Source organism: Diceros bicornis, chromosome 24 (genome assembly GCF_020826845.1).
Source record: "Diceros bicornis minor isolate mBicDic1 chromosome 24, mDicBic1.mat.cur, whole genome shotgun sequence".
Lineage (NCBI taxonomy): Eukaryota > Metazoa > Chordata > Mammalia > Perissodactyla > Rhinocerotidae > Diceros > Diceros bicornis.
Genome location: NC_080763.1, coordinates 3,690,320 through 3,704,845, shown reverse-complemented (window position 1 = coordinate 3,704,845; position 14,526 = coordinate 3,690,320). Strand labels below are relative to the sequence as shown.

At 40.8% G+C, this 14,526-nt stretch overlaps 1 long non-coding RNA gene across 2 annotated transcripts in view; it reads right to left on the bottom strand.

Moving 5' to 3' along the window:
* LOC131420763 (uncharacterized) overlaps positions 1–7,418 on the bottom strand; it is a 157,834-nt gene extending 150,416 nt beyond the window's left edge. Inside the window, exon 1 of one of the 2 annotated variants that reach the window (XR_009223670.1) lies at positions 7,247–7,418. This is a non-coding gene — a long non-coding RNA (uncharacterized LOC131420763). The remainder of the gene's footprint in view (positions 1–7,246) is intronic. The other variant, XR_009223669.1, reaches the window with a different exon arrangement.
* Between the last annotated feature and the right edge of the window lie 7,108 nt (positions 7,419–14,526).

Sequence of the window (14,526 nt, the reverse complement as noted above, 5' to 3'; positions counted from 1 at the left end):
TTTTATGCAGGTTAGAGTTATCCAGAAAAGTGCCAACAGCAGACACCACAAAAAGGGACTCTGATAGGTGGTACATATCATTGAGTTTGACTAAGCCGTGAATCTGCTGGTGAAATCAACAAAAGGAACTCAAAATTCAAAGGCCAGCAAAAGCAAAACAACCCCAGAAGAGTCACTGCTGCTGACTATCCATTGCTGTTTATGAATATACTGCTTGTCCAGCAACAGCTACATAGACAAGGACTAAAATTCTAAGTGGATAATAAATATCAACAGAAGATAAAACTAATCAAGGGAAATGTAGCTAAGTTAAGGCTGCATAAATCTGCAGTGTTTAGTACTGCTGAAAGATAAAATGATCAGAAACTTCCACCTGAGGATTCAGAGAGAAAAAATAGCTAGATTTGCTGAAAGGCTCAGTAAATGTTTGCAGAACTGAATCCCTACGGAACTCCATGTTGAACTTGGGATGAAGTTATACTTGAGCTCTTGATCTGCATGCCAGCAGCATGGGAATCATCTTAAAACTGTTTACAAATGCAAAATCGCAGGCTAACCTCAGAGTTCCTGAATCAGAATCAGCATTTTAATAAAGCCCCCACGTGATTTGTGTGCACATTAAAGTCTGAGGATCTCCAATGTAGACTTCTGTTGCCTTTGAAAGCATCACTGATGAAGTGGGTGAAAGAAAAGGAAATGGTGGCCGGCTCAGCACCAGACTGGGAGAGAGAACACACAGACACCTAAACTCTCTTCTTAGATTGCAACGAAAAATCTAGGAAGCCTGTCAGTTTATTAGGCAAATAAAGATTGGTGAAGGAGGAATTTGGAGCCCTTAAGTAAGAGCCCTTAAGTAAGAGCAGTCTCAGACTAGCTACCACTAAAGAAATGGAAATTATGGTCAAAGAGTGACAATTCAAGTTTGGTAACTGGAATTTCCAGATGCATGGAAAATACGAATTTTAGAGGACTTCACAAACATTAACATTTCTGCAAAATCTTCAGTGGCCATGAATCGCACTTGCTTACATAGCACTGAATTCTAACCATCTCCTATAGTGAACCTCAGCCCAACAGATCTAAATCAGTCCACCAGGAGCAGAATCCAAGAAGGATGTGTTCTAAAGACAAACCAACACGCACGCTCTTGACATTCTGAAAGTGCTTTCTGGAAAGGCCTCTTCTTTCTATACCACAGTATTGAGCAAGGAGTGAGGACAAGTCAGATCATTATCCCATATATTCTTTTCATCCGACCACAATTACAGGGGGCTGGTGGCATGTTACACAAACCTCTCATCAAGGTTGAAGCTGAAAAATTTAAGTTACACAACAGCAAGATGGGTCTGTGCAGCCACTCAAGCAAGGGAGTCCAACCTCAAACCAACTTACTTTAGGCACTTCTGCCACCCCTGCTAACTGCCAGGAACACTGAAGAGAGTGGGCTCATGTCCGCGATGACTTGTAGAGGGACCAGAAAAACATATTCTTAAAGCACTGAATAGCGTTAACTTCGTCTTACGTGCTATGGTAAGTGCATTTAGTGCATTTTTATATTTTGTCTTCAAATGCAGTGCTCTCAAAGGTTATGATTATTTGTATTATTTATATATTATTCTATTATTATCTATATTATTGCCATAGGATATCATAATCATCTCTATCATTATTATATTATTATCATAATCTATATTATTTCTAGTAAGTATAGAAACAGGATTCAAACTCTTGGCTGCTTGATTCCAAAGCCTTCCACTTCTCCACTAAAGGGCTAGACTTTTTACTATTTTCTGCCCAATCTCGCAACATAAAGTACAATGGTGGTAGAAGTTATGAGACAGCCTCATTTACCATCTACTTAAAGGGGACTTTTTTGCCTAGATAAGTGCCTACTTGCAAAGGAACTCAATAAGAATACTTCTTTTGAGTATCTACTAAGCACAGGAAATCATTGTAAATGAAGTGAAAAATTGAGACTGTGTGCATGCTGATTTGGCCTTCACAGGGGCCAGTTTAGACTCTTCAGCACATTCCGTACCAAAAATGAAATAGAGCCATCTGCCTTCCCAAAGCCACTTGTCTGGTGTACTAGGGCTCCAACTGTTCCCATCACAAGGCAGAAATATGGGAGCATCAGCTCGGACTTGGAGGTTGTTTCTGCATGAGAGGATGCGAAGGCACCAAGAAAAGAATCGAAGTGGTCTGGGTAGACACAGCATTACCAAAAAGAGCAGGCATTCAGCCTTCAGAAAGTCTCCCTAATCCTAAAAGAGAATTCTACCACACAGTTACTATGTCCCAGGGAAGGGTCAGGGTTAGTCCACTCCCCTCCCTGGAGGTGGTGGTTAGCAGCCAGCCCTAGTCCAGGCTTCCAGGAACACTCCAAGGGGCTATGGCAGATTTATGTGTCAGCAGGAAGCCACCTTGCCACCCAGATGCTATTTCTGGAACAGGATAGAAGTTGGCATCTGGCTGGTGGAGCTGCAGGCACACCTTGCCAGTCACCGCACGTGCTGGCCGCTGCCTTGGCTGCTGCTCCAGCACTCTCTGGGGAACAGGAGAGTGCAAGACACTAGGACAAGACATGTTTTCAGCTTAGGGCAGCAATTATACCAATGTGCCAATGGGTCTCGTCATTGTGTTGCTAAATAGAAGAGCTGGGCTATGATGATACCGTGAGCTTATTTTAAGCATCGACGCATAATCAGGGTTGGGGAGGTCTTTCTCATAATGGTTCTCAATCAAGAGAACCTCATCACCGAGAACACACATACACACACAAACGAAAAAAATATGTTTCAGAATCAGCAGAAAAGTTTTCTACATGTTTGCAGAGGTGAGGCATAAAGGATCGCAGGGGGAAGAAGAAAGCATTAAGCTGTCGTGGAAAGAAAGGATGATATCTTCCAACACCCAGATGGAACAGCACCTCCCTCCAGCTGGGAATTTGCAGTTATGCTGAGCAGTGTGCTGCAGGGGAGGAGTGGGGGGATATGGTAGGAATCTAAATAGAGCACAGTGTGGGTTTTTGGATTCCCCAGGATGAAGAAACCTTACTGGAAAACTATTATTAAAAAGAACAGAGGGTTTGTAAGCAGAGGTTCCTATATGAAGCCAGTGAAAGGAAAGAAGACAGAAAAAAAATCTTCCAGTTCAGAAAACTGAAATAGAAGATTAAGGCCAAGTTTCATGTAAGAAAATGTCTGCTCATTAAAAAGCTGGCTGTTTGTGACTGCTTCCAAGAAGTCATCCACTTGGTCAGGAAGGTTCCTGGCCTCCTCTCTGCTGTCAATGTGCAGGGAACCTCAGCGGTCATCGCACAGCCTCCTTGACCTGGAGATTCTCCACTTACTCAGAGAAGCTAACACTGCTTCCAGACTCAGCACTGTCTGTGCCTGAAGACAACGCACCTGCCGTGAGAAGGTGCCCAAGACTCTCTAGGGCATGGTTAGCTGCCTTCCCCAGAGAATTAAATACGAGAGAGTGCCAGGAGATGCTGTCATTACATTTAATTCACCAGTATTCACTAAGCTGTACACGCCCAGCACTGCACACTAACCAGCTAGCAAGTACCAAAAAGGTGCCACAGGATAATTTAACCATTCCACAGATACTTATTAAGCACTTAGTCAATGTAAAGCATTGTATTAGGTGCTGAGAAGGATATCTGTCCCACAGCCTCAAGATACCTATTACCCATTAGGGAATCTTAAGAAATATACACAAATCACTATGACCCAGTACACTGCAAGAAGCACCAAATGGCATTAGCTGGATTTGTTGACTGCTTACCTTATAAAGACATTATTCTTCTTAAAGTCAGTTTTTCCAGTTAAAAGCCTAAAGAGTTTTTAAGAGGGTTAGTGGGGCAGGTTTAGTGATGAGTTCTGTGTGAATCCTGTCATTTAGAAACCAAGGATGAGGGCTGGAGGGAGGAAATGGAGAAAAAGTGCTCAAGCTCTAAAAGCAGCCTGTGGACGCATTTAGCTGGACATCGTCCTCTTTATTCTGGGCTAGAAAAGTCACCATGGGTTTGAAGAGTTCTTACACCGACTGCATCACAGTGCTCAGTTCCATAAATACTAGCAAGCTTTGTTATTTTTCCTAATTCTTCATCTTTTGCTTTATACTGACAAAACTATATTTCAGTTGTATCCTAAAAAGAAAAGAAAAAAAAGGTAAGATAACATTACGCAAAATTTCCAGCTTCTCATGCAAACAAGACCGAGACCTTTCCTGCAGTAATAATATATCATTAACTTGCCAACATCTGGACTGAGAGGTGTGTGATGTTTTGAATCAAACTTCAAAGGTCAAGGGTAAGCAAGGACCTAGAATTACCATTGCATCTAAAATTATTTTACAGCCTTCAAAAGAACACGGGAAAAAAATGATTGCAATTCTGAAAATTATATGCTGCCTTTGGGGAAAACGTACATCTGAGTCCTTGAGAGTGCATAGGCAATGTAAGCAGGGCTGGGCCATTTTCCACATTGTAGTCAACGCCAGACAGGAGGCACAGAGGGCGAGGCACTGCCTTAGAGTCCCCACTTGTTGTCTGAAATTAGCGTGCGGGTATTCATCATTTTCTCCCACAAATAGACACTTCTTCCCATTTTTTCCATTACCTCCTTGTTCTCTAAGCTTGCAGTCTTGAGTCAATTTTTACTCTTCTGTTCTCACATCCTTTATTCACTTATTTGACAATTACGTGTTGACTATCTGTATCATATCAGACCCTGTGTTGAGTGTTAGGATTATAATGGCCTCTGCTCTCCTAGAGCCACAGTTCAGTCTGAGATTCTAATAAGAAAACAACCAATTACAATCAGCAGTGTTTCTAAAAGTGGAGGCCCAACCAAGCTCTGCTGAGTCAGAGCCTTTGGTCTGGGACCTGGAGTCTACATTTAGTCAACATTGGGGTTGATTTCTGTGCCCACCAAAACTTGGAGAGTCATTCAGTACAGAGTAGTTTGTGATAAAGTAGGATGCTATTGTGCTAGGCAGGGTAATCAAGAGAATAGACAGGGTAATAAAGGGAAGAGACAGTTAGCCTGGATAGATGGGAGAGAGGGTTGTCAGGAGAGATGTTCTGCAGAGTGATGTCTAAATTGAGATCTCAAGTATGCAAAGGAATTACCCCAATTTAAGTGAAACAGGTGGAGGGTAGGTGTAAAAAGAAGAGAGACTATCCCAGGGAGAGGCATTCCTTACAAAACCCAGAAGTGGAAAGAGTCATTCAGAGTGGCTGGAGCATTGAGTTCAGGGTGAGCGGTAACGAGACATGGGGTTACAGAGGTGAGCAGGAACCAGGTTGTAAAGAACTTCATAACATTATTGTGGAATTTGGACCTTACCTTGAGGGCATTGAGGAACTATGGAAGGACTTTCAAGGAGCAAAGTCCTTGAAAGTGGAGAAGTGAATTAAATGAGTAGAGTGATTCCTTCTCCCAGTTACTATGGGTTTGTGCTACTCTTAGAGAGAGTACTACTCCTTCAAGGTGGAGATTTTTTTTCCACCATCTCTCCTAAATTTGTCCCTCTCTTTCCACTTCTGCAGACAAAACCTTATTCCAATACCTCTAACCCCCTCAGGTCTGGTTTATGGCAGCATCATTCAAAATGTTTGTCTTGTCACCTTGCCCAATCTCGTCTGTTGAATACGCTATCAAAATCACCTCAGCCATTGATTTCATCATGTTACAATCCTGCTCAAGAATCTTTTCTTGTCTGTGACTAAACTTCTCATCTTAACACTCAAAGCCTGCCACCATCTTCTTTTCCCAATTCTGCCCCCTCAGCACCTAGGGTCTTCATGCTTTCTTAACCTTCATGCACAGCATGGAAGGAATAACTTTACCATCTGGTACTCCTTGATGAAAATATTTACTCTTCAGTATTAACTCCCAATTATGTCACACATTCAAGTCTATTAGCTTTAATTATGGAGTAAAAGACCCTATTTCTTACCAAAGGAATGTCAGGCATCAGCAAAGTAGGTAGGAAAGATTTCGTGAAAGCAAAACTTCCCTCTGACTTCCCGACCTCATATGTGGTATAGACGTTGCCTGGTGAAGCACAGTCTGATCCACAGTGGTAGCAGATGACACTTTGTAATTAATTTCCATCCTGCCCTCCCCTCCCCCATGTCAGTTTCCATTTCAATATTTACAGAGGTTTTTTTTTCATGCACTATCAGGTTTTATGTTCTGTTACATTTTAGGTAGTAACAAAAAGGCTTTCCCCCATATCTGGAACACCAGGACATCATTTGGAATGTTTCATTGCAATATTGGGGACTGGGGTGCCACTATACCAAATTCCATCCTGACCTTCTGCCTGGCAGAAAGGAACTCAGAATCTATTTTTGATAGGAGTGGCAATGTCTCTCCCCCAGTCTTTGGACCAATGCCCCAATCTGAGCCTCCCACCTCACTTCAAGGTGATGGATCATGCTGTCGCCCCTCCTCCCCATTGCACCCACCAGAATAGGTGAGTGGTTTATCCAGTCGAGTTTCAAATGAATTCAGGTATCAAGACTTCAACCACTTCTCTTGGCAGATTTACAAAAATTGTGTAAGAAATATTTTTCCTGACTTCTAGGTTGAGTTTTCCTTTTCTCAATTTCATCACATCAGTCATCTAAAAGTCAGAGTCATTTATGAGTCATAAATTATGTCTTTTGTGGAATAAGTCATAAAAGAGACAGGGAAAGAGAGAAAGAAAGAGAGAGAGAGAGAGAAATCAAGATGGTAGCATAGGCAGACTCTGAACTCACTTCTTCCCGCGGACACGCCAATTTACAACTACTCATGGAAAAATTACCCCTGAGACAAAACTGAAAACTGGATAAGAGGAACTCCTGCAACAACGGACAATCCTAATTGAGGTGGAAGACGCAGAAACTCCCTTCTGGAGAGGAAAAATGCCGCCTTGACAAGCCACCAGCGTCACGGCCTCCTGGGAGCAGCCCACAGGTGCGCAGCCCTCCCTGGAGGTGAGGGGCCCTGAGCCGGGGAGCGCCCCCGCTGTGGGCATTTTGTGGACCCAGCACAATCGAGAGGAGTGGCATAATATCTGACTTTGCCTGCTACTAAAACATTGGGGAGCACCCCCAGAAAAGCTGGTTCACAAAGAACTTAAAACCGCCTCTTAAAGGGCCCACGCGCAAACTCACCCGTTTCAGAAAGCAACCTAAAATCACCAGAAAGAAAAGTGCACAGTGCTGTGGTGAAAAGAGACTCACCTAATAGGCCCTGAGTGCTTCTCGGTGAGAGGTGAGACCTCTCCAGGGACTGGGACATTGGCGGTGGCCATTGTTGTGGCCTGGTGTGGGCGTGCTGACACAGATGCCATTGGAGTTCTCCCTGAGGCCTGCTAGCCCAGGTCTGCCCCACCCACTAGAGCACCGATTTAATCCAGCTCAGACAGGCTAGGCAGCCAACCCTAGAGACTGGCCCCACCCAACAACAAGCCCTCAGGCAACTTGTGGGCCTGCATAGATTGGTGACTGGATTCTCTGCAGCTTGGTGACTGAGCAGACTTCAGTGGGGAAGGGTGGGCACAAGGAGCAGGTGGAGAGTGTGGGGCAGTGGCGGAGTATGTGGGGCTCCCGCCATGGAGAGACTGGGTCCGCTTCGGGTGGTCGGGGCACGCACATGGGGCAGGACTGTGTTGACTGTGTGTGTGAACCTGTGGGCAGCAGGGCTTGTCAGCTGCAGAAGACTTGTGCTTCTCAAAGACCCACATGGGGATTTGCCCCACCTTCCAAAGCTTGAAACAATTGGGTGCCCCCGTGCCTGAGGCCAGCCCCACCCAGCTGCAATCCTCAGAGAGCTGACAAGAGACCTAAAGGCTGGAGGCATATAGCAATTGTCAGGCCCCGAGCCTAATAACCTGCCACGCTGGGAGCCTACTGACTTAAAAGAAATACTGCAACACAAATGTGGTATTAGAACTTGCAGCCAACTGTGCTGGGGCTCCCCACACCTGATAAAGAGACTGAAGGGCCCACAACAACTACAAGCAGCTGAGCATTACAACAGCTGGCCAGGAGCATAACTCGGCCTCCCTGTGCACCTACAGGGAGAGCAAACAGGCCACAACAGAAGGACACACGTAGCCCACATAGGGGTCACCCCTGGAACGTTGAGAACTAGGGAAGCACACTGGAAGCCTCCTAAGGCATCACTTACATAAGGTCACCTATCCAAGAGCAGGAGACGTAGCTGACCTACCTAATATGTAGACACAAGTACAGGGTAAGAGGCAAAATGAGGAGGCAAAGGAATACATTCCAAGTAAGGGAACAGGACAAAACTCCAGAAAAGGAACTAAGTGAAACAGAAATGGGCAACCTACCCGACAGGGAGTTCAAACTAAGAGTGCTAAGGATGCCCACTGATGTGGGGAGAAGAATAGATGAACTCAGTGAGAATGTCAACAAATAAATGGAAGATATAAAAAAGAACCAATCAGAAACGAAGAATACGATACTGGAAATGAAAAATTCGCTAGAGGGACTCAAAAGCAGAGTAGAGGATACAGAAGAACCGATCTGTGAGCTGGACGAAAAACTAGAAGAAATTACCCAAGCTGAACAGGTAAAAGAGAAAAGAATTAAAAAGAGTGAGGACAGTCTAAGGGACCTCTGGGACAACATCAAGTGCACTAACATCCGTGTTATAGGTGTCCCAGAAGGAGAAGAGCGAGACAAAGGGGCAGAGAATGTATTTCAAGAAATAATAGCTGAAAACTTCCCTAACCTAAGAAAGGAAACAGACATCCAGGTACAGGAAGCACAGAGAGCCTCAAACAAGATAAACCCAAAGAGGCCCACACCAAGACACATCATAATCAAAATGTCCACAATTAAAGATAAAGAGAGAATTCTAAAAGCCACAAGAGAAAGTCAAGTTACATACAAAGGAAACCCCATAAGGCTATCAGCTGACTTCTCAGCAGAAACCTTATAGGCTGGAAGAGAATGTCATGATATATTTAAACTGCTAAAAGGAAAAAACTTACAGCCAAGAATACTCTACCCAGCAAGGTTATCATTCAAAATGGAAGGAGAGATCAAAAATTTTCCAGACAAGCAAAAATTAAAGGAGTTTGTCACCAAGAAACCAGAGCTACAAGAAATGTTAAAGGGACTGATTTAAGGGGAAAGGGAGAAGACCACAAATAGGAAAAATTATCTATTTCCATGATAAGAGGGTAATGGATACAAATGCACAACAAAGAGGTTAGATATGATATCAAAAACATGAGGGAGGAGGGGAGTTAAAGAGTAGAGCTTTCAGACAGAGGTCAAACTAAAGAGACCATCAATTCTGTACAGAAGAAGAAAGGAACAGAGAAGGACTACTAAAACACTGAGGGAAAAAAAAATTTAAAATGGCAGTAAGTACATACTTATCAATAGCTACTTTAAACGTCAATGGACTAAATGCTCCAATTAAAAGGCATAGGGTGGCTGATTGGATAAAAAAACAAGACCCATATATATGCTGCATACAAGAGACACACTTCAGACCTAAAGACACTCACAAACTGAAAGTGAAGGGATGGAAAAAGATACTCCACGCAAATGGCAATGAAAAGAAAGCTGGGGTAGCAGTACTCATATCAGACAAAATAGACTTTAAAACAAAAACTGTAAAAAGAGACAAAGAAGGGCATTACATAATGATCAAGGGAACAATCCAACAAGAGGATATAACACTTGTAAATATCTACGCACCCAATGTAGGTGCACCTAAATATATAAAGCAATTATTAACAGACATAAAAACAGATATAGACAGTAACACAATAATAGTAGGGGACTTTAACACTCCACTTACACCAACTGATAGATCATCCAAACAGAAGATCAATAAGGAAACATTGGCCTTAAATGACACACTAGAACAGATGGACCTAGTAGATATATACAGAGCATTCCATCAAAAAACCGAAGAATACATGTTCTTTTCAAATGCACATGGAACATTCTCCAGAATTGATCACATATTAGGCCACAAAACAAGTCTCCATAAATTTAAGAAGATTGAAATAACACCAAGCATCTTTTCTGACCACAGCGGTATGAAACTAGAAATCAACTATAGGAAGAAAATCAGAAAAGCCACAAATACATGGAGATTAAACAAAATGCTACTGAACAATGACTGGGTCAACGAAGAAATCAAAGAAGAAATCAAAAAATACCTGGAGAGAAAACAAATGAAAATATAACATGCCAGAATTTATGGGATACAGCAAAAGCGGTTCTAAGAGGGAAGTTTATAGCAATACAGGTCTATCTCAACAAACAAGAAAAATATCAAATAAACAATTTAACAATGCACCTAAAGGAACTGGAAAAAGAAGAACAAACAAAGCCCCAAATCAGTAGAAGAAGGGAAATAATAAAAATCAGAGCAGAAATAAATGAAATAGAGACCAAAAAAAACAATAGAAAAAATTAATAAAACCAAGAGTTGGTTCTTTGAAAAGATAAACAAAATTGACAAACCTTTAGCTAGACTCACCAAGAAAAAAAGAGAGAAGTCACAAATAAGTAAAATCAGAAATGAAAGAGGAGAAATTACAACAGACACCTCAGAAATAAAAGATTATAAGAGAATACTATGAAAAGCTATATGCCAACCAATTTGACAATCTGGAAGAAATGGATAAATTCTTAGAATCATACAACCTTCCAAAACTGGATCAAGAAGAAGTAGAGAAGTTGAATAGACCAATCACCAGTAAGGGGATCGAAACAGTAATCAAAACCTCCCCAAAAACAAAAGCCCAGGACCAGACGGCTTCCCTGGTGAATTCTACCAAACATTCAAAGAAGACTTAATACCTATCCTTCTCATACTCTTGCAAAAAATTGAGGGGGGGGGAAGCTCCCTAACTCATTCTACGAAGCTGACATTACCCTGATACCAAAACCAGACAAGGACAACAGAAAAAAAGAAAATTACAGGCCAATATCACTGATGAACATCGATGCAAAAATCCTCAACAAAATACTAGCAAATGGCATACAACAATACGTTAAAAAGATTATACACCATGATCAAGTGGGATTTATTCCAGGTATCAGGGATGGTTTAACATTCACAAATCAATCAACGTGATACACCACATTAATAAAATGAAGAATAAAAATCACATGATCATCTCAATAGATGCAGAGAAAGCATTTGACAAGATACAGCATCCATTTATGATAAAAACTCTGAATAAAATGGGTATAGAAGGAAAGCACCTCAACATAATAAAAGCCATATATGAGAAACCCACAGCTAATATCATCCTCAATGGTGAAAAGCTGAAAGCTATCCCTCTAAGAACGGGAACCAGACAAGGATGCCCACTGTCACCTCTCCTATTTAACATAGTACTGGGAGTCCTAGCCAAAGCAATCAGGCAAGAAAAAGAAATAAAAGGTATCCAAATTGGAAAGGAAGAAGGAAACTGTCACTATTTGTAGATGACATGATTTTATATATAGACAACCCTAAAGAATCCACCAGAAAACTTTTAGAAGTAATAAATGAATATGGTAAAGTTGCAGGATACAAAATCAACATACAAAAATCAGTTGCATTTCTATACACTAACAACGAAGTAGCAGAAAGAGAAATTAAGAATACCATCCCATTTACAATTGCAACAAACAGAATAAAATACCTAGGAATAAACTTAACCAAAGAGGTGAAAGATCTGTACTCCAAAAACTATAAAACATTGCTGAGAGAAATTGAAGAAGACACAAAGAAATGGAAAGATATTCCGTGCTCTTGGACTGGAAGAATTAACATAGTTAAGATGTCCACACTTCCTAAAGCCATCTATAGATTTAATGCAATCCCTATCAAAGTTCCAACAACAGTTTTCACAGAAATAGAACAAAGAATCCTAAAATTTATATGGAACAACAAAAGACCCCGAATAGCTAAAGGAATCCTGAGAAAAAAGAACAAAGCTGGAGGTATCACACTCCCTGATTTCAAAATATGCTACAAAGCTATAGTAACCAAAACAGCATGGTACTGGCACAAAAACAGACACACAGATCAATGGAATAGAATCGAAAGCCCAGAAATAAACCCACACATCTATGGACAGCTAATCTTTGACAAAGGAGCCAAGAACATACAATGGGGGAAAGAAAGTCTCTTCAACAAATGGTGTGGGAAAACTGGATAGCCACTTGCAAAAAAAATGAAAGTAGACCCTTACCTTACACCATACACAAAAATTAACTCCAAATGGATTAAAGACTTGAATGTAAGACCTGAAACTATGAAACTTCTAGAAGAAAACATAGGCAGTACGCTCTTCGACATCTGTCTTAGCAACATATTTTCAAGCACCATGCCTGACAGGGCAAGAGAAACAACAGAAAAAATAAACAAATGGGTCTACATCAAACTAAAAAGCTTTTGCACAGCAAAGGAAACCATCAACAAAACGAAAAGACAACCTAACAATTGGGAGAAGATATTTGCAAACCATACATCTGATAAGGGCTTACTCTCCAAAATATATAAAGAACTCATGCATCTCAACAACAAAAAAACTACCAACCCAATTAAAAAATGGGGAAAGGCCTGAACAGACGTTTCTCCAAAGAAGATATACAGGTGGCCAACAGACATATGAAAAGATGTTCAAAATCATTAACTATCAGGGAAATGCAAATCAAAACTAGGATGAGATCACCTCACGCCCGTCAGAATGGCTATAATTACCAAGTCAGGAAACAACATGTGTTGGAGAGGATGTGGAGAGAAGGGAACTCTCATACATTGCTGGTGGGAGTACAAACTAGTGCAGCCACTATGGAAAACAGTGTGGAGATTCCTCAAAAAATCAAGGATAGAACTACCATATGATCCAGCTATTCCATTGCTGGGTATTTATCCAAAGAACTTGAAAACACCAATGCATAAAGATACATGCACCCTTGTGTTCATTGCAGCGTTATTCACAATAGCCAAGATTCGGAAGCAACCTAAGTGCCCATCAAGGGACGAATGGATAAAGAAGATGTGGTATATATACACAATGGAATACTCCTCAGCCATAAGAAACGATGAAATTCAGCCATTTGTGACAACGTGGGTGGACATTGAGGGTATTATGCAAAGTGAAATAAGTCAGAGGGAGAAGGTCAAATACCGTATGATTTCCTTCATTAAGTAGTAGATAATAACAACAATAAACAAACACATAGAGACAGAGATTGGATCGGTGGTTACCAGAGGGGAAGGAGGTAGGGAGGAGGGCAAAAGGGATAATTCAGCACATGTGTGTGGTGATGGGTTGTAATTAGTATTTGGGTGGTGAACATGATGTAATCTATGCAGAAATAGAAGTATAATGATGTACACCTGAAATTTATACAATGTTATAAACCAATGTTATTGTAATAAACAAAAAATTAAAAAGAAAAAAGAAGAGATAGAGAGATAGAGGGAGAGAGGGTGGCAGAAAAGGTATGAGAAGTTCTCCTATTTTAAGATCAAGAGAACCACATTCACATAGCTTTAGTGATGCCCAATATATGGAGTCCTTTTTTCTTTTTTTTTTGTTAACAGCTTATTGAGACATAATTCACATACAATGCAATTCACTATGTAAACTGTACAACTCAACAATTTGTAGTATATTCACAGGGTTGTGCAACCACAATCTAATTTTAGAACATTCTCATACTCCCAACCTCCCATCTCCTGGCAACCACTAATCTACTTTTGTTTCCATAGATTTGCCTGTTGGGGACATTTCACATAAATGGAATTATACCATAGGTCGTCTCTCATGAGTGGCTTCTTGCACTTAGCATGTTTTCAAGTTCCATCCATATTGTAGCATATATCTATATTTCATTCCTTTTTATTGCCAAATAATATTTTGCTGTATGTATATACCACATTTTGTTTATCTATTCATCAGCTGATGGACATGTGGGTTGTTTCCTCTTTGGGCTATTATAAACTATGCTGCTATGAATATTTGTGTACAAGTTTTTATGTGGATGTATGTTTTTAAATCTCTAGAGTATATACCTAGGAGTGGAATTGCTGAGTCATATGTTAACTCAATATTTAACATTTAAGGAACTGCCAAACTGTTTCCACAGCAGCTGCACCATTTTACATTCCCACTAACAATGTGTAAGGGTTCCAATTTCTCCACAGCCTCACCAACAGTTATTATCTGTGTTTTGTATTATAGCCATCCAAGTGAGTTGAAGTGGTATCGCATTTTGATTTTGATTTTCATTTCCTTGATGATTAATGATGTTGATCTTTTCATGGCTCATTGGCCATTTCTATATCTTCTTTGAAGAAATATCTATTCAGATCATTGGCTCATTTTTTAATTGGGTTATTTGTCTTTTTATAATTGAGTTGTAAGAATGCTTTATATATTCTGGATACAAGTCTATCATCAGATATATGATTTGCAAATATTTTCTCCCATCCTCTGGGTTGTCTTTTAATTTTCTTGATA